General features: G+C 46.1%; 1 long non-coding RNA gene across 1 annotated transcript; it reads right to left on the reverse strand.

Moving 5' to 3' along the window:
- Positions 1–707: 707 nt before the first annotated feature.
- LOC119402384 (uncharacterized) lies at positions 708–5,073 on the reverse strand. The gene is made up of 2 exons (XR_005185781.2): positions 4,946–5,073; positions 708–967 (listed from the first exon to the last, which is right to left on the reverse strand). It is a non-coding gene; the product is annotated as an uncharacterized LOC119402384 (long non-coding RNA).
- Between the last annotated feature and the right edge of the window lie 13,981 nt (positions 5,074–19,054).

Genomic DNA, 19,054 nt, shown 5'->3' on the forward strand with positions numbered 1-19,054 from the left:
TGGAGGTCAATCACCGAGAAGTTTCAAAGAATAAGGAGTGAAAACATAGAAAAATGTATAAGTGGGGGTGTCGCACCACCCATATACACACAAATGCGAATATACCACATCAAAGTCCAAGTGCCAAATTGCCAGAGAAACCTTTTTTTTTTCTCAATTCAATTCTGCCAAAGACAGCATCTGAATAGAACCACCTCCTCGCCTTTGTCGCCAATAACCGAGACCATTAATCTTTTCAAGCTGCCATGCATAACATTGTGTAATGTACATGTATTAACAACTCTCCTCTGTAACACTGGCATTGAAAGTAAGTTAAATAAATAAATAAATGACTCGTGTTCAGGCACATGCAGTTTGGTGATGCAGTCAAATTAAAATTGGGTGCTTGCACTTGTTTGGAAAGGTATACAAAGGAAATTCGTTTCGGGAAGTTTAATTATAGTGATTTTTGTTTTAAGTGAGAAAATTTATGTTGAGCATCTGCCGCGTCCTTGGACGTCAGCTTGTAAGTCCGCTTCACTGTGCTGCGTGCTTCCTTGGGGCAAAGGAAAGATGCAGCGGCCACACGAGTGGTAAGATCGTATGCTGCTTTGTGTATTTCCATGTTTTCACAAGCATTCATCGGCTTTCTGCAGTGCTACCGATCCACCATGTTTCAGATGGTTTGTTCAGAAATATACTGTTACAGTATAATAAAAGTACATAAACACTGGGGATACACTTTTTATTCTTTTTTGCAGCTCCCATAAAGGTGATTCGCACAGATCATGGCTTGAAGCCGTCTGCTGCTTCAGTTTCTTACGCTTGGATCTTCAGCAAAGGTGAACTTTGCTCGGGAGATTGCGGCGCCGATCGAGCGCACAAATATTCCGCAGGTCGTCCTTTGGCCGCATCCCTTGGAAGCACATAAAATAAGCATCGTGAATGATGAGTCTACTGCTTCCTTGTCATACTTTAGGTGGAGAGCCTGTAAAAAAAAAGTTAGAGTGATAAGTATATAAAAGGACGGTGCCACCTTACAATTACGGTGCTGAAGTGAGTGCCAACAAATGCTGCACTTAAGTGCAAGGCTCATTCTTAAAAGGTGTTAAGGGCCGGTTACACTCTTAAGTCAAAAGCTAAGTATAAAGTTGGTTCTTGAATGTGGCAGTTAGTGATGAGAAAAAAAAAAAACTGGGGGCAGCTACGCACTATGGCACGAAGACTGAGGAGACAAAGCTAGTGGTGTTCCCCTCCTCCTCACCCTCTTTTCCCTTTCCACCCCTTGCTATAATGTACTATATAAGAATATGCTATGCTTCCCCATCTCCCCTCCTCCTCACACTCACTTCTGTTTCCCTTCCCTTTCCCATACTATTGGGCACGAAGCCCACCACTTGAAAAGCTGGCGCCACCGTCAGCGTGACAGATAGGCAGGATCAGCAGCAGGGTTGTCTGCTTAGGGAGCACCTACATGTGCTGAAAACAAAATTTTAGAATACCACCTGTGCTGTAATTTTGATTAAATGAGGAGTTCTCCCGTTTCGGATGAGCACTTGACAACACTTGAAAGCACAGAAATATGAAAACGTGAGCTTGGGCATGTTGGTATTCCATCTTAACACCTATAGCGCACAGAAAGGACAGGAACACAGAGTTATGGTGCGGACACAGCGCTAGCAGACATAGGGCTGTGTCTGCGTCGTACTTCTGTGTTCTTGTCTTTTCTGTGCGCTATAGGTGTTAAGAAGCAATATGCAACCCCTGTCTTTGAAGGGTTCTTATATGGTAGGCCAGTACTCGGTGCCACAGTGCAGGATGCACGCAACGGGTGCCAGCTTTCACACGTGTCCACCGGGTAAAAAGCTGAGTGAAGGTTGGATTGTGAAACTTAAAAATGGTACATGATCTCACACTGCCATAGGTTGGCAAACTCACTCATGAGTCGACTCACTTGGAGAGTCCGGCTGCGTAATACAAGGGCTGTCCGTAAAGTAAGGTTCGCAGTAATTTTTCACAATAAAAAACATGCTTATTGGCATTAAATAATACATGTTTGGAAAGCTTAGACTTTCCCCTATTTTTCAACATAATTACCGTGGAGATCAATGCATTTTTGCATGTGGTGTACCATCTTATTTATGCCTACATCGTAGAACTCTACTGCCATGCCACGTAGATAGCTTAAAACCTCTTCTTTAAGCTCCTCTTCGGTTCTGAAATGAATCACATCCAGGTATTTCTTCAATTCTGGGAAGAGATGGTAGTCACTTGGGGCTAAGTCTGGGCTGTAGGGCGGGTGAGTGACAGTATCCCATCCACATTTGTTGATGAGATCAATCGTTACACAGGCACTGTGCGGACGAGCGTTGTCCTGATGGAAACCCACTCCCTTCGTGAGTACGCCTCTCCTATTGTTTTGAATCGCGCGGCGAAGGTTCTCCAGCGTCTCACAGTAGCGGTTCGCATTGATTGTTGTACCAGCGGGCATGAATTCGCACAACAATAATCCCTCCTGTCCCAAAAAACACTCGCCATCACATTGCCGGCATAGTCTGTTTGAACTTTCGCGGCTTCGGCGACTCTGGATGTTTCCACTGGTGTCGTGTAGTGGACCCAGGTCCACTACACGACCCCAGTGACAATGAAGTCCAAGGATTTCTCGCCATCGGTTTCGTAGGCCTGAAGAAATTCGCAGGCTGCTTCAACACGTCTCCATTTATGGTTTTCTGTAAGCATTCCCTGGACCTACCTTGCAAAAACCTCTGCATACCCTAAATGGTCTGTCAAAATTTTGTCAATGCAGGTCTTGCTGACATCAAGGATCGTCTCGCAGAGCTCCCGAACCGTCACCCTTCGATCTTTCAGCATTGTTTCTTCCACTTTCGCAATTGTTTCGTCCGAAACCGATGGGCGTCCAGAACGCTGTTCGTCATGGACGTCTGTACGTCCGTCTTTGAATTTTCCGCACCATTTGCACACATGTTGAATGCTCATACACTTTTCCGTAGACAATTGGGAATGAATGTCCACCGGCGCAGTGTTTTTTGCACACAAAAAACGAATCGCAGAGCGTAATTCGCACCTGACGGAAGAAGCGAGTGGGAGCTCCATTTCTAATGGCTGCCAAGCCTCAGTGTCGCAGACAGCTCGCCGGAAGCGGAGACTACGAGAGGGAAACCACGCTGCGTGACAGAGACGCTGAATCCAGCGCAGCTGTGTGTTTGTGACTGCAGCTCCTTGGGAACCTTATTTGACAGAACAGCCTCATATTTTGGCAAGATTATGTCCGAGTCAGTGCAGCTGAGGAAAATTTTAGTGATTCTGAGTCCGAGTGAGACCGCCTCCGAAATCTCTGCGAATGAATCCGCTCGTGCCTTGCGTTGAAAAGGTCGTGCAACTGACTTCGACGTTGTAATGAGTGACCCGTCGACCGGGTGGACGAACGATTTGACGCGACTGCTGCGCAGAGGCGGACGCATAACCCCTCCAACTCGGAATTCAGTAGCCGGTAATGAGGAATATCGCTCGTCAGAGCTGAAAGCTGCTGACGGAAAGTTACGTCCATGTAACTGTAGCAGCATCGCCTATGAAGAACACAACGGTGACCGGCCTGCAAAATGATGTGGACGCGCGAGACTGGAAGTCTCAAGCGGCCAGTGCCGAGCACTTTCGCGTACTCTGTCCCGCATACAAGTGCAACGCTGTAGAGGCTAGCGATACTTCGAAAAACAAAAATGTGTTTGCGCTAACAAATAGTTCAATGTCTTTACCGCCAGACTGTGATTTCTTTTTCAGGCTGAGTAATACATGATTTGTGCCCTAATTAGAAATAAACAAACTCCGTTATGCGGCTTTTAATGTGCTGTTTCACATCACCTGGCGTTTCGTTGTTTCAGTATTTCATTTGTAGCCGGTCGCGATGCCTCACGCACAGGCTCATGCTCGGCTCACACGAGCATTCACAACCGCGAAAACTAAAGAAAGGGGACACGCGGATTTATACATTTTGCTGACCGAACAACTTGCACAGCTTCAACAGCGGTGCGCTTGATGTGTGAAAATGAGTGTAGTCAGGTCCACTGAGGTACCACAACAACTTGGCTGCCAGCAGCGGCCTTCCATTTGGCAAAATACACTGTATGTACTTATTATGTCGGTGGCTTGGCGTCAATGCTGCCCGCGCTATCATGTCCTGACTCCACCGGCTACATCAACAGACTGCGAGTTTCATTCCGCACGCTTCGTGGCCCTGAACCGTGCTGCCAGCAACATACTTCCCATTTTCCTGCAAAGCTGGCAATGTCGGAATTCTAGGTCGCCAACGTAAAGTACGGAAGCCACTGCAACGTGCTTTATGCGTCATCCATCGCAGGGACGAGCATTTTACATAAAAATCCACAGCATGCCTGCACGGCCTAGCATTTCCACGACTATAATGACATTGACACATGCACTGTGTATAGATATGTGACACGTGTGTTTGCTTACATCGCTCTGTTGCACATACCTTTCCGTTCTCGTCACGGTAGCCTAGTTGGTGACACAACGGAAAACAGCACCTTCCAACCATCTTTAGCAACACATTTCCAGCACAATTCACAACGTGCGGGCTGACTGCCATGCTAACGAAACGCCAGCACCGGCAATCGCAGTAGGTAGTCAACCTAGTCGCAGTGTCATCTGCTGCGGCGCCCTAAACATGGTGGCTTGGAGTTGTTCGCGTGAAGGGCGCTATGAAAACGGTCTATACAGCAGAGGAATGAGCAATTATGATCGAGTTAAACAGTGACTGTTGATATGAGGCTGCTAGAAACCTGCTTTCACTTGTGGAGGTGATGTTCGGCCCTCATTTTCTGTGGTTGGTGCATGAAGACTTAAGATTGTGTTTTGTTCTGTATAGCACATTTGAACAACCTTGTACCAGTGCATGCACGTGGCCCTGTTAACATGAGAGTGTGTTCACCTTTGCAGCTCGCAGAAGATGGTGCAAGGAGAATGCCAATATCTTCGTTATTGTACATTTCAAAACAATTCTTCAACATATAATTCCCGTCCAGAAGTGTTACGTCCTTTAGTCATCCTACTGTGTTGCTCGTGAAATGCCAATAAAAAGCACAATGTGAAAATTTGCTTCGGTTTCTCTATTTAAAGACATTATTCAGAGTGCATGCTCAGACTCTCAAACATTCATATTGACCAAGCATATTCACTGAACCAAGTGTGCAATGTGTCCAAGAACAAATAACTTCCAAGATTAGCAACATTTCAGTCCATAATCAGAATAAGCATTCCAACTATTTCTCAAGGTCATGAATTAAAATCATGTTTTGCGTCAAATTTGACAATAGCAGCATGCTTGGGCACAAAGTGCATGTTGATGTTGGGCAGCAGCTTGTTATGCACAGTTTTTAGCAAATCTTTAACATTCATTTTTATGCACGTGGCTTTCAGTGACAATGGCCATACGTAGTAGTGTAATAGGGTTTATTGGAGAACAACAGATGCGCCACAGCGGTGGGGCTGCAGATGTTTACAGCCAGCCACTTTTGTAATGTGCAGAATGCTGAAGCGAGCAAATACATTTGTTTTCTCAACAAGGCCTGTGCATTGATTGATTGTGCCACTTAAAGGTCCCCTGACAACGCAACTTCAAAGGCAAAATCTTTTGTGTTACATTCTCCCGCATACATAGGTAACTCAAACCATGTATTACTGGTGAACGTTGTCTTAAACACATTTTAATATGGTTTTAAAGGAAGCGCAAGTGCCCGAATTGGCGACAACTTGTGGCCTCATTATCAGTATGATGCATTTAGTGGCTACTCAGGCTCACTGATAATTCACCTGTTCTACGAGTATAGTCGACGTCAATGACGGACAAGTTTGCAGGGCGCACAATGAGGGCTATCGTCATTCACCTCTCTTGCTTTATTCTTGGGCTGCTTTCTAGGTGCTTCTGGATGCTTACGCCAGTGGTATTTTAAACATTGCAAGATATAAACAAACATTCAAATAGTGGTGAGGTTTTTTTTGTTCCCGAGGGGGACTGTGAAATGGGTGCCCTGCCGGCAGCTGTACTCTAGTAAACAAAATTCGGCAGAAGCTCCCTCGTCAAGTCACCTGCTCAAGAAACTCAACCATCTGAACGGAATGGAGTCACTATTTTAGCACTTTACTTCTTCTCATGCTGGTAATAAACTGTTTGTATCTAAAAAAAAGGATCCGGAAAAGTTTCCAAGTCACTGTGATATGTGTGTAAGGTGATTATGACAGTGCACAGCTTCATATTCGTTGTGTGACTGTCAGCTGATTATCTTGGAATATCTCTGCTAGGTACACAACAGTGAAGTTGCTAAACGAAGTTTGCCACCTAAACATACGGAATGAAAATAATGCTTATGGAGATTAGACGCAGCAGTCTATAATACAACATATGTGTCACTGCTGCTGGTCCTGGAACAACTGTAACATAAGCATTACAACAGCTGTAACTTGCAACAGTATAGTATAATAACAGTAATAGTCACGGAACTTTCAGTTGGCAGCGAGCATCGCCTGCCTATCATGAGCTGCGTGACAGTGTGTATCGCAATTTTTTTTTCTCTGACACCATTGATGCCCTAGCTGAGCTGTGTGCCACAAATCTAGCAAGTGGTGACTTGTAAAGCTGACACATCGTGCAAGGCTTGTAAGCCATCTGGCAAGCGGAGTTGCTTCAGCTCATCGCTGCAGTCGGCAATCTTGCTCTCGCTATCCACTCAACCTTCAAAATTGGATAGCGCAAAATTGAACAGGTCCTGTGCATCTGTGTTCTTTCTAAGTCATGTTCGATTTCCCGGTATGCAATTTTGAAGATTATGAGCCAACTAGCCTATCAACATATTTTGTTTGTTATCCACCCAACGCCCGCAGGATCCACGTGTCTGCGGCTGTAGCTTCATCCCTGGAGACACAAACACTTTGCCCAAGTTTAGGCTGATCGTTCTCATATACCTTTTGTTTGTCCGCATGCTTTTGGAGATGGTCACTATACAAGAGAATATAATAAGAACAGCTGGTAGTGTGGCGGCACGTTGCAGAGCATATCTCAACCACTCCACACACTTGGTCTCTGTTGCCTGACGGCGCGTGCTCGATGGAGCTTGACCTGTCGAGTGCGCGTGACGGTCGGCTGTTTGACAAGTTGAGGAGGCAAAGCAGGGTCGAGGAGGGTGCCACTATAATTGCTTGCAGCTGCCTTGATATGCAGTGCGTGGCTTAATTCATGGTGCAAATGATTTGATGATGATGTAGCCTAAATTCTTACAAAATTTCACAGACAGTGTCAGGGTCCCTTCAAAGTCAAGTTTACTTGGCTCTTATCCTATTCGAAATTATCTTCGTGAATACTTTGTACAAAGATGAGGCTGACATGTCTAGTTTAAATTCTTTCATGTCTCCATTTTTTGTATTACTAAAACATTGGCGTTTTTCCAACTCTCTGTTACATTCGAATTTTTGCATCTTGCCGTATGACCGTGTGCGGTACGGCGTCACTCTCTGCGTACCTTTGCAAAAGAAGGCGGCTGAATGAACGGCTTGGGCACTCCACGCAAGCATGATTCATACTGTAAGACATGTTTCGGTACATACAACTATACAAGTAATGGCGAAGTTAACGAAACATCGCCCTGCGCACTGTTAGAATAAAATGATAAGTCGTTCTTTAGCTGTTTCTTGTTTACAAATACCAGGTTTTCAAACGCCCCAGTCGGTCAACAGGATTATTCATTACCGCAGTACAACGAATCTAAGAACTTGCCTAGGATTAACGACAAGGGAGTGCCCTTACTACTAGTTGATGAGATATCAGTAGTGGTTATCACTTACGCAAAGCCGAACATTGGACGAGTTGGTGCAAGTTAACCATGTCGAACTGTAGCGACTGTAGTGCATGAAAACGCACGATCAGTTCTTCCGCAGCAAATTTTTTTCTCCTCGCGCAGCGATCGTGGATGAGCCTCTTGTGCTGCAGTTCGAAATGTTTATCACGCTCCGAATCCACAACGTAAGAACGGCAGCATGGCTATATTATCACAATTTGTTATGTAACAGGTACGCTGGCATTTGTGGCTATTACGCGCGACAGAGACTAGCGAAGCAAAACTCGAAATAACAGAGATGGCTACTTACTTGTCGTGGCAAGGCAGCGCATTGCAGCACCTTCGCTCTGCCCTCGACGTCCGTCAATCAAGCAAAGGCAGTCACGACTAAGTCGCTACGGGACACCGGTTCACGGACTACGCTGTCGAAACGAAAGCTGCACGACTTGCGGTCATCGTCGTCGGTGCAGAGACAAGAGACGAACGCGCGAACATACATGCACACGTGGAACAGCATGACTGCCGACACCGGTCGGCGGTCGGCGAAGCGGCGTTCCAGAAAAAAGCTCCGCGGCTCCGCCAAGATGTGACGGCGCCACCATCGAAAATCCCTAAAGATTCTCTCCCTAGGTACCTAGCTTTCGAACACAAAAGGATTTTGTACGGGATATAGACGCTCGCCAAGCCACAGGAGTAGTCTGGTAACACTGGTCTCCCCCTCCGTTCGCCCCGTCCGTGTGAGTGGGAGGCATTTGTGGCGACTTCTCCTCGCGAGTTGACGTCACTAGGCTCCGCCTTTACCCCCCGAGCATTTCTACCCCGTCTGAATACCCCTTCATGCGCAACGTTATACCCATTAATGGCAAACTGACAGGCCCAAATTGCAACCTTGGCTTCGTGCAAACATTGCAATGAGAGGGACAAGCGTGCGAGTGAAGGTGACCACACTCCGTAGGTCAAAGTACGGAGCCGAAGGCGTTTCGCCCCACTACGGCAAAAGACGGGCGGGGCGGTAACGTTAGTGTTACCTTCGGCTTTTTGCACCATCTCTCGGGTGATAGTGAACACGGCTCCGCCCCGCTGAAGCACCTCAAAGATGTGCTTCTCACAAACGGTAAATGGGGCATACAGTGTTTTTTTAAACAACACAAATCTTTTACAAAAATGCTATGACTGTCAGGCCTCTGTCGTCTTCGCATACGAACTCTATGCCGAGGTGCAACAACTTTGCCACGCCTAAAGTTCCACTGAAATGAGCGATGAACAAACACTCATTCATTAAGTTTGATTATTAACTTTAGGGCAATTGTTTATATTGAAAAGTTGTAGGACGTCACAATTTATGGCATAGCAGTTTTTTAAACAAAAGAAACACAGGTAGGTTCCGATATTAATCATAGAAATTGAGCGCCCCGATACGAAAACTGAGCACTCGGGGTGCGCAGGAAATGCGCCATCTGGGTTATGTCAGACCGGAAAACTCACATGAGGAAAGCTCACCGACGCCGAAAACCTGCCGAGAATGCTCATGTAATTGCTATCGCAATAAATTGCGGCCGAATCAGATTTGCACCCGCCAGTTTTCCCTCCTCTCAACACGATCGTGCACTTGACTTCTACTAGATGGCGTCTGGATGTGTGGTATAGACAAACTAAACCCACGGAAGTGCACATCTGGCTACAACAACCACTGAGCAGCACCATAGGGACTTGGGCAGCAGAAGCGGCGCAGACGAGGCGCGTGTCTTATTCTTGGTACTCTATTTTACAGCCGGTGTCACGCCGCTCAACAACAGAGTTTGGCTACAACTGCTGACGCCTTCTTGTATTCCAGACTTGGCACGCCAAAAAATCTGACGATCTTCAACCGCTGTCTGCCGTGCAAGGGCATCACATCGTGCCCACCTATAAAGGACCGAGTAGCTTCTGCAAGTCTTACTTGGGCAGTAGCAGCGGCGCAGACGAGACAAGTGTGTTATTGTTGGTACTCTATTTTACAGGTGCGTTACGGTCACTCTTTTGTATAGCGAAGTTCTTTCTTAACAAGAAAGTGTTTTATGCCGGGGTCCACCAAGTACATCCGTCACGGATATGACGTTGATAAAATGGACGCCAACGGCTAAGAAAGAAAAAAACCAAGAAAAAGATGCCCCGCTGGGAATCGAACCCACGAGTTTGGGGCCGCGACGGCAAGCGCCCGACGCCCTACCGACTAAGCTAACTCGGCAGTTGCTGGTCGCGGCGCGAACACGCCTTATGTCTTTCACACATTCTCTTTCGCACGGTGCTCTCTGTTGGCGGTGTATGTAGGCGGGGCGGAGCGGAGCGGGGCGGGGCGGTGCCGCCGTCTGTGAGAGGTGAAAAGAAGTAATGCTTCGCGATCGACACTTCCTAGCGCTTACTCCGAGATTGCGCGTCATATCGGAGGTCATGGTTAAAACGTCTCGATACCAGCGAGGTACACTGGCCGCGCTGGCGTCACCGAGGCACCCTTGACGCAATTCGTTCTTTGCCTTTCGCTTCGTGTTAGCGTGCGTCGGCTCAGCAGAGTAGTGCAGCTTCCGCACCAACGGGATTTCTCCGCTGCCGACTGCTTCGATTGCGAGAGCAACAACTAACAAAACTGCTGCAATACGTGTTGCAGAAAGAACGCGATTTCGACGGGCGAATGTCGTGCCTTGGTGGAGCGAGACCAGCGCCTGCGAGACAGAGGCCAGCCAGACGCACGCGTTTGCGGCTCAGACAACGAACCTCTACCTCCCGTGTTGCTGAAGCACAGTGTGTGGTAGTGTATGCATGAGCGCAGGCGTCAGTCACCCATTGCTATAAAGCGCACACCGTGCCGTTTCTCTCCTTAATTTACGGCGCTTTGAAGAAATGCATACTGGGTACCAGTGTTGATTATGAGATTGTTGATATCATCCTTACGCGGGATTCACTATTCGCTGTGTCCTAATATATGTTCACGAGGTCAGCTACCACAACGGTTTAATCATGATCATGGGCGTTAGAAATAATACTAATATCTGGGGTTTAACGTCCCAAAACCACGATATCATTATGAGAGACGCCGTAGTGGAGGGCTCCGGAAATTTCGACCACCTGGGGTTCTTTAACGTGCACCTAAGTCTAAGTACACGGGCCTCAAACATTTTCGCCTCCATCGTAAATGCAGCCGCCGCGGCCGGGATTCGATCCCGCTACCTTCGGGTCAGCAGTCGAGCGCCATAACCACTAGAACACCGTGGCGGGGCATGGGCGTTAGTCGTCGCGAAAAAGACATGCCGTCAACATGGGTGCATCCACGTCAAACAGGGGCGTAGCCAAGGGGGGGGGGGGGTTGGGGGAGTTCAAACCCCCCCCCCCGAAATTTCTCAGTTTTGCTTGCGTATATAGGCACGCGCACGTACAAACGCACGCACGAACATACATAAAGTATGGTTGAACCCCCCCCCCCCCCCGAAAAAAATTTCTGGCTACGCCCCTGACGTCAAACGGTGCTATAGCGGCTAAACACGAATAGACATTGTACAAGCTCTCATATATCACTACACAATAAGCACTACTTCTGTGAAGACACGTTTCACTTTCGTGTTATACCGATTCCTATGACGGAGGGATCAGCCATGTTTTTTTTCTCTTTCTGTGCTGCTGTGTGCTGCCCTTGCGAATTCTGAAAATTAGTAGTGCAGAGCACAACCAGTGTTGCTTTGAATGTGGTTTGCTGATAGAGCCCAACGCAGGACCTGCTGTGTGCAATCAATGCCTGAGCTCGTATCACCTAGGTAAATGTTTGGGTATTTCAAAAAGAACATTTAAGTCGAGAAACGACGCGGCTCGAAAACAGTTGCGATGTCCAATGTGCAGGGGTGTGAGGCAAAAGAATGCAGTTTACACAATTAGTACTGCTGCAATAGCTGAGCTTCAAGAGAAAGTCACCAGCCTCACGAACACCGTGAAAGGTATCGAAAGAAGTGCACAATTATTGTCTGATAGGTATGATACAATATTGTCTCGAATAAGCAAGCAAGGCAACGATCTAAAGGATATCAGACAGATATCCTTTAGATATCTGTCTGACGTAACAAATAAGTGAGCTGAAAAAGAAATGAATGAACTTGAGTGGCACAATCGAGAGCTCAATTTTAAATTCCACGGGATTCCGAAAACGGAGCATGAAAATCTTCTCGAGAAAATGAATGAACTTTCTGCCTCGCTTCAACTGCCGCCACTCACTCCCACTGACATAACCGCTGTGCACCGATTGCCATCAAAACCTGATAAAACACACGGTGTTATTATTCGATTTGCCAGGCAGTCCGTCAGGGACGACTGGCTTCGAAACCGAAGCAAGTTGAGAGCTCTTAAATCAGATGTACGCTTCCAGGAAAACCTAACTAAGCAAACGCGACAGCTTCTGTGGGACACGAAGCAGTGGGCACGAGAACATGACTTTCGTTTTGTCTGGAAAAAATGGTGGGAAAGTACTATCTAGGCGGAAAGAAGGCTAGTCAGTCATCGTCCTCAGGTCAATAAACGACTTGACAGCTTAAGTCTTTCCACGATTTCAGCAAAGACCACATCTAATTTTTTAAAACAATCATGTATATCGAACCTAACGATGTAAAGAAGCACCTCGGCGAAATCTGTTTGTCAGGTCTAAACGTTTCACACTTAAATGCACAATCTGTTCGAAATAAATATGTCCTTTGACGCGTTTTTTTGATCAACTTGGTTTTGAGTTTGACGTGATTATGCTATCTGAATCCTGGTATGTACGTGACAGTGGCGTATACCAGCCACCTGGCTACAATGCTTATCACCTTAATCGCTGAGATTGTCGTGGAGGTGGTGTGTTCAAATTGTGACTGCGAAATACTATCCTTAAAAATTAATCAGTGTATGTTTTCTACGTTACTAAGAGCAGGAATGTCAAAACTTCGACAGTACTCAAGCAGTCGTTAACCTATGTTGATGAACTACGGTTCGCTATTTACACTGCCATTTAGCGCAGAAAGCGAGAGTGGTAAGCGGTACTGTATACGAGCAGTAACAGTAAACGTGCGACAGCACTCCTCTATTTAATATAAACGTAGAAAATTGGAGCACGGGGCCTAGCACCCATGGTGCCAACTGTAACAGAAACAGAAACGATATGTTATAGTAAAAAGCCTGTATGCAGGTTCTAGTTAGATTGTTGGGTCTTTAAGCAGAACTAAATATTACTTGGGCCAAAGGTAAGATAAACATGTAAAGCGAAACCAGTTTAAGCTGGCTTCATATCTTTAGACCAAAATTTCTCATCTTAATACATTATGCAGAATTTTTTTGTGAAGGCTACCATAAAAATCGATGTCACCACACGACGAGACACGTTGAGGTGAAAAAATACAAGCACGCATGCCAACAAGCAGCTTGCATGGTGTCTAAAATGTAACAGCGTCGTCTTAGGCTGCCTCGATGTGTGCTCGATGTGAACGCCGCGCTGCGGCGACTGTGGGTGCTGTATGAAGCTCTACCATAGCGTTACGCGGGAGTGTGATTGTCAGTAGAAAAATACTAATGAGGTACATGTATTATCAGATACAGGTACTGATAAGGTTCTTCGTACATTCTTTGTACAAACGTAATTATCAGAACTGCTGTTCCCCTCCTTGATTATTGTCATCCGAAGTCGATAAATGTAAGGCCGCGCTGTAAAACTACAACTTTTACGGTCTGTTCTATACGAGAAAATTTCTCAGCGCCGAAATTGATCTGACACTTTTTGGTGATTGCCATAGGAGGCTAGAAAACAGGCTACTCCGACCACTCGGCCACAAAAACCAGGGCGCTAACGCACTCTAAGAAAAAAAAGAGTATGCGTGACTCTTTTCGGAGAGTTCTTACTTGCCACATATAGGACTGTCTTTAAGTAGTCACGGTGACTCTCTTGGTGGGTCAGGGCCGGCTCGCTCTAGGAGAGTCCCCTGACCCTCTAGGAAGAGTGGAAAGACTCTCATCCGAAAGATCACGTTACCACTTATAGGGAGTCAGAGGACTCTTGCCGGTAACACTCCTACGGGGGTCAAGTGACCCACACCGAAGCGTCAAGCGACTCCACAAGTATTTTAAGGTGCTCCTTTGACCCTTGCTCTACCTTTGCGCGACTACTGTTGAAAATAGTGGAGTATTCATTTTAAGCAAGTCCAATAATACTTGCCGTTCTGCCCAGCGACTGCAAAAAAAGAATAGTTCAGTTTTAGCATTATTTTAATAAAACTCGTCAAAACAACACATATTTTCCAGCAAAGGTATATAGAAAGCGCGTAAAGATGGTGTTTGATTTAAAATTAAGAAGTTTGGGTATTCCTCATTTACATGCTTCTATGAGTATAGCCAACTAAAATGTGTGACTGGTGTGCGTAGTGCCATATAGTGCAAAATAAACTGCAGAAATAGGCATCATGTTTCAATCTTTATTCCTTATGATTAAGAATAAATCAAAAAGTGGTGACGGCTGGAGGCATCAGACTTGTGGCTTGCAAGGTTGTCGCTCCTGTTCAGCGTGAGCACCATGAAAAACGGTACCTGAAAAGCAGAACGTGATATTATGATGAGAATGAAATTGCAGTAAAGGTTTGCGAAACCTACAAAATAAGTGGTTCACATACACACAATGAAGGCTCACAACAAAACAACAAATGCAAACACGTATGGTAAGGAACCAAGTTTTTTGCCGTTATAGTGTAAAACACAACTTGCAAATAGCACCTTTTTTAACACGTCACTTGGCGACAAACTTGCAGCACAAGATGATGTGAGCCTCTTTTAAACAACAAACGAAATTGGTTTAGGCTCCTTTGCGTGGGTGCCACTCACCTCTTTTCCTACGTCGTCTTGTCCAACCAAAAGAAATGTAGGACCGACTGCCTCGTTGACAGGGCGAACGCCGCTGTTGATTTTCCCATCACGAGCGGTGAGGCGCAAGACCAGAGCGGCACCTTCGTTTCCCCGAGTGTGGCTGTCAACTGGAGTGAAGAGGCAGGAGAAGTGATCCGGGATTCTGGGAATAACCAAAACACACACATGACTTGTATTTAAAACCACCCTTTATTCAACACACCGTTATTGTACACATATCTGCCACGAGTGTTTAGTTCAAATTTCGCAACGAAAACAAATTTTCACGTAAAAGGCAGCGGGAACATCGTGTCGCAATACGCACTGGCTATACACGAATGAAAGCACTTCTTTTCTGAGAAATCGCTTCAAAATATGGTTACAGAATAAAGACGGTTTTGCGCCGGCTTACCCCGACACCCAAGCACATCCTCCGGCAGTCAGGGGCACGCCGTGAGCGGTTACTGGAAATTTTTTTCGGGGGGGGGGGTTCAACCATACTTTATGTATGTTCGTGCGTGCGTTTGTGTGTGCGCGTGTATATATACGCCAGCAAAACTGAAAAATTTCGGGGGGGGGGGGGTTTGAACCCCCCAACCCCCCCCCTGGCTACGCCCCTGACTGACCGCATGTTTTACAAACGTAACCCATACTCAGATAAACACATGCGAGTACGAGGGCCCGAACGACACCCAGCGCGTGCGGACGCCATCTACGTCGAGATCAGACATGTCATATGCTAGAATTAGCACACATAACTCCCACAATCACGTACACTCAATTGATTATGTTACAGCGTCATCGCAGATGTTTGCAAACCATGAAAACAGCAAACAGTAGCGAAGGAAAAAAGCGCACGGCGGCGGCCGCAACAAAGGGCGCCGTCGTAGCTTTTTCGCCTTACCGGCGAGGCGTGTCCAACTTGAATGACTACCGCGTACGTTCTGGAAGCCACCGTACTATATCTGCACGTCAAACTACCGTCTTTAAGCTAACAAAAGCCATTATATATAGTGCGTGTGAGCATTCTGTACACAGGCTTTCTTTTTTTTTTCACGTTCCCACACGCGGAAGCACGCAGCACACTCAAGGTCTATGGAAATGTTATTATGAAGTAGACGAAAGTGCATCTCAAAACGACATCTTGCACTTTCAATAGTGCAGACACAACGTGCGATCAGCAGGAAATGACCCTTGATAATTGTTTGCATCGCTCACTTTATGGGAGCTTGTACAGCAACCCGCATAACGGTGGCAACTCGTTAACTGACAGCTTTAGTTGGGCATCCGCAACAGCCCCGCGGACACAGGCTGCTGTTGGAAATGGCTGGCAGATAACTTCCGCCGAGCTGCTGCAGACGCCCAGCTAAAGCTGTATAATTAGTGCCTACGAAAGCAGTACACTCACCGTTAACTGGCGCCCGTTGTCCGTATCCGCAGCTCCATGAATATTCCGCCATCCAAGCGTCACTTCGTGCACGGAGCCGGCGTCAACACCACCGAAGAAGCGCATGAACACGAAACTGATGAAACTTCAAGACACGCAACCCGCGCTACCAACGCAACTGACGCAACCACGCAATACATTCGAATAGACGAGAAGACTGACACTGACTGAGACGACTGAGAGAGAAGGCATAAGCGGCGCGCCACCCCGGCGCCAACCCCACCTCCGTCGGCGGGCAACGCGCCACAACGGCGCCAAAGGGCAAGCGCGCGATATGTATCGCGTACGGCGGCTCTTTCATGACGGAAGCCAGTCGAAGCGCGCTTCAGGAGCGTCCAGTGACTCCTTCCCAAATGCTAACTCCTTTTCTCTGCCTGTACCTTCCAAAAGGGGTCAGGTGGACGCCCGAAGAGAGTCACGGTTCCATGACCCTCTTTTGACTCTTTTTTTTTCTTAGAGTGCGCATTGATCGTCTCGTACATTTGAGCGCGCAGAGCAGAAGGACGCGTCCTTCTGCTTCTGCGGCATTCGTGTGCGTGAAACGCGCTTTTTAGGCATGTTTGTCCTGCACCGTAATAAAAATAAGTATGTAAATGCCCGTTTTCTCATCACATCCAAAAGTGGCAGAATGCGCCCGATTTTCGTTTATTGCTTTTGAATATTGCGTGGGTCACTTTCATGCAACGAAACCATTCTTCAGGCGCGCCCGATATCTAGAGAAGCATACGCTCCAAAGACTGTATACAAAGAAGTGAATTCGCATCTCTCGTAGAATCAGCATTCCTGGTATCCCTAGAACAGCAAAGAGCAATGCACCTGCGGGGGTCAGCTGGCCGACCAGTATCACGAAAGGCGGGCAGCGAGATCGCACAGCATATCAAAGTTTTCAGCAGTGGGATGTCATGCTAAAGTGATCGCCATCACGGGCTGCAATGGCTCGTCGTTCAGCACATGGCTGTCGAGGACACACAAACGTTGCTGCACCAGGATGTCATCTCATTAGATTCGTAAAACTGCAATCCTAAATAAAATGTTTTCAAGAAATTAAAAAGAACACATCTAGCCGCAACTAAATATGAGGTCGATTGTTTCCCTTCAGCCAAAAGCGAGCATTTTTTCTTCACAGAGGAGGATTCTTGGGCACTGCAAGAGCATAGTGATCTATTTTAACGAATCTCTGTTTCTCCAGCTCTATCTGTGTTTAACGTCTTTTAGGTTTCGAGTCAAAGAATGTGATTACCACATACAGTGAACATAGCAACGGCATGTGACAATAGGTTAAAAAGAAATTTTAAAGCTCCTTAAACAAGGTGCCTTGTGCTCGATGTTCTTGCAATCACTTTTAGTGCTGCCGAGTTACGAGTCATGTTCCCCATCTACTGTCGTTTGCACAGTGACTCGGAATACAGCAATCAGGCATATCACTGGACACAAGCACCAATGTTGAAGGTTGGTAAATATGTGGCGTTAATTTTTAAATAATTTCCTTTTTCAATATGCTGCACTGCTTTGTTAGCTTCAATAGAGCAGATTATGACCCTATCGACTCCATTGGGCAAGTGAATGTTATAAATCACGCAATCATGACCGAAAACAAAGGTTGACCAATTCATACTAGGTGCTGGTTCATTTATTTAAACTAAAGACAGAAGTGCGCCCAGCGCTTCCCGTTGAGTACCACGGCGTCTCTCCAATGAATATGCAGTCGTGAAGCTTGTCTGGCTGCTGCTATCGATTGGTTATCATGAATGCGCAGATTACATACGGTCAACATTAATTGATTATAGGAACGCGGTAATAAGCCTCTGAAAAATTATTGAAAATGCCATGAATAAAAAAGTATGCGAGCAATGCTCGTGAAGAAATGTTCGGTGCTCCAATAGCTGCGTTTGACATGACATCTCCAGGAAATCGTGTCGACAATGAAGGAGAACACTCCTTCGAGTAACAGGGTATAAAGCTTTGAATATGCACTATGCTGGGGTCATTTACAGGACAGTGAAGTGAGCAATGCTGGTGTGTAGTTAATTGTAAGGTTGACACCAATTAATTGATTTAAACATAGGCACCCCACAGCAGATTTGAAACCGTGCCGCACACGGCCAGTATCAAGGGATTTCTGGAAAACTGTGGTGAGAATGTTAGCCGACTGATGCTGAGACTTAGCAGTTTTCAATGATTCCACCATGACCTGGCTTTTATGCTTAAGGTGAATGATGGTACTAAATATACCATGTTTAGTTCTTAGTATTACAGGGAATCAATATGAAGTCGAAAGCTGTGTGCTGCGGCCGTTAATAATTTCCTTTAAAGTTATTAAAGTCATTTCGAAGCAGTTTCCATACTGTTATGGAGCGTTTCATTAAAGCTTTTGGCATTACTTTAGAAAATGGCAGATAATAAAAAATAAGTGATGCTTTCGTAGATGGTGAAATCTTCAGGAGATGTTTGGACGACTTTTTTTCTTATAAATTAATTACTTTTTGTTCACCGAGCATTCAATGTTGCGCCTATAAAAGAATTCCTATGTTTATGTAGTTATTATTAGGTTTGTAATAGAAGCAGGTTTGATTTCGTTACCCTGTCCCGAAAGAACCACCACGTTTGATTAGTCTTTCACTGTCGCGTGGGTGTCCTTAAGGATAGGGAGCAAGGCGCTCTGGCATGGTAGTCAACACTGGTATACCGCAGGAGCGCCGTTTTGTAGTTTCTTCATTTTTGTTCATTAACATGACAATCGCCAGAAAAAAATCACTATGTAGGGAGTGAAAGTCGCACAACCTAACAGCAACTTAGCCAGCAGCTATACAACCTATTATTGCGATAGCAATTATATGGACAGTCTATGCTGGATTTTGCCGTCGCCGCCGTCATGCACCGT

Source organism: Rhipicephalus sanguineus, chromosome 8 (assembly GCF_013339695.2).
Source record: "Rhipicephalus sanguineus isolate Rsan-2018 chromosome 8, BIME_Rsan_1.4, whole genome shotgun sequence".
Taxonomy (NCBI): domain Eukaryota; kingdom Metazoa; phylum Arthropoda; class Arachnida; order Ixodida; family Ixodidae; genus Rhipicephalus; species Rhipicephalus sanguineus.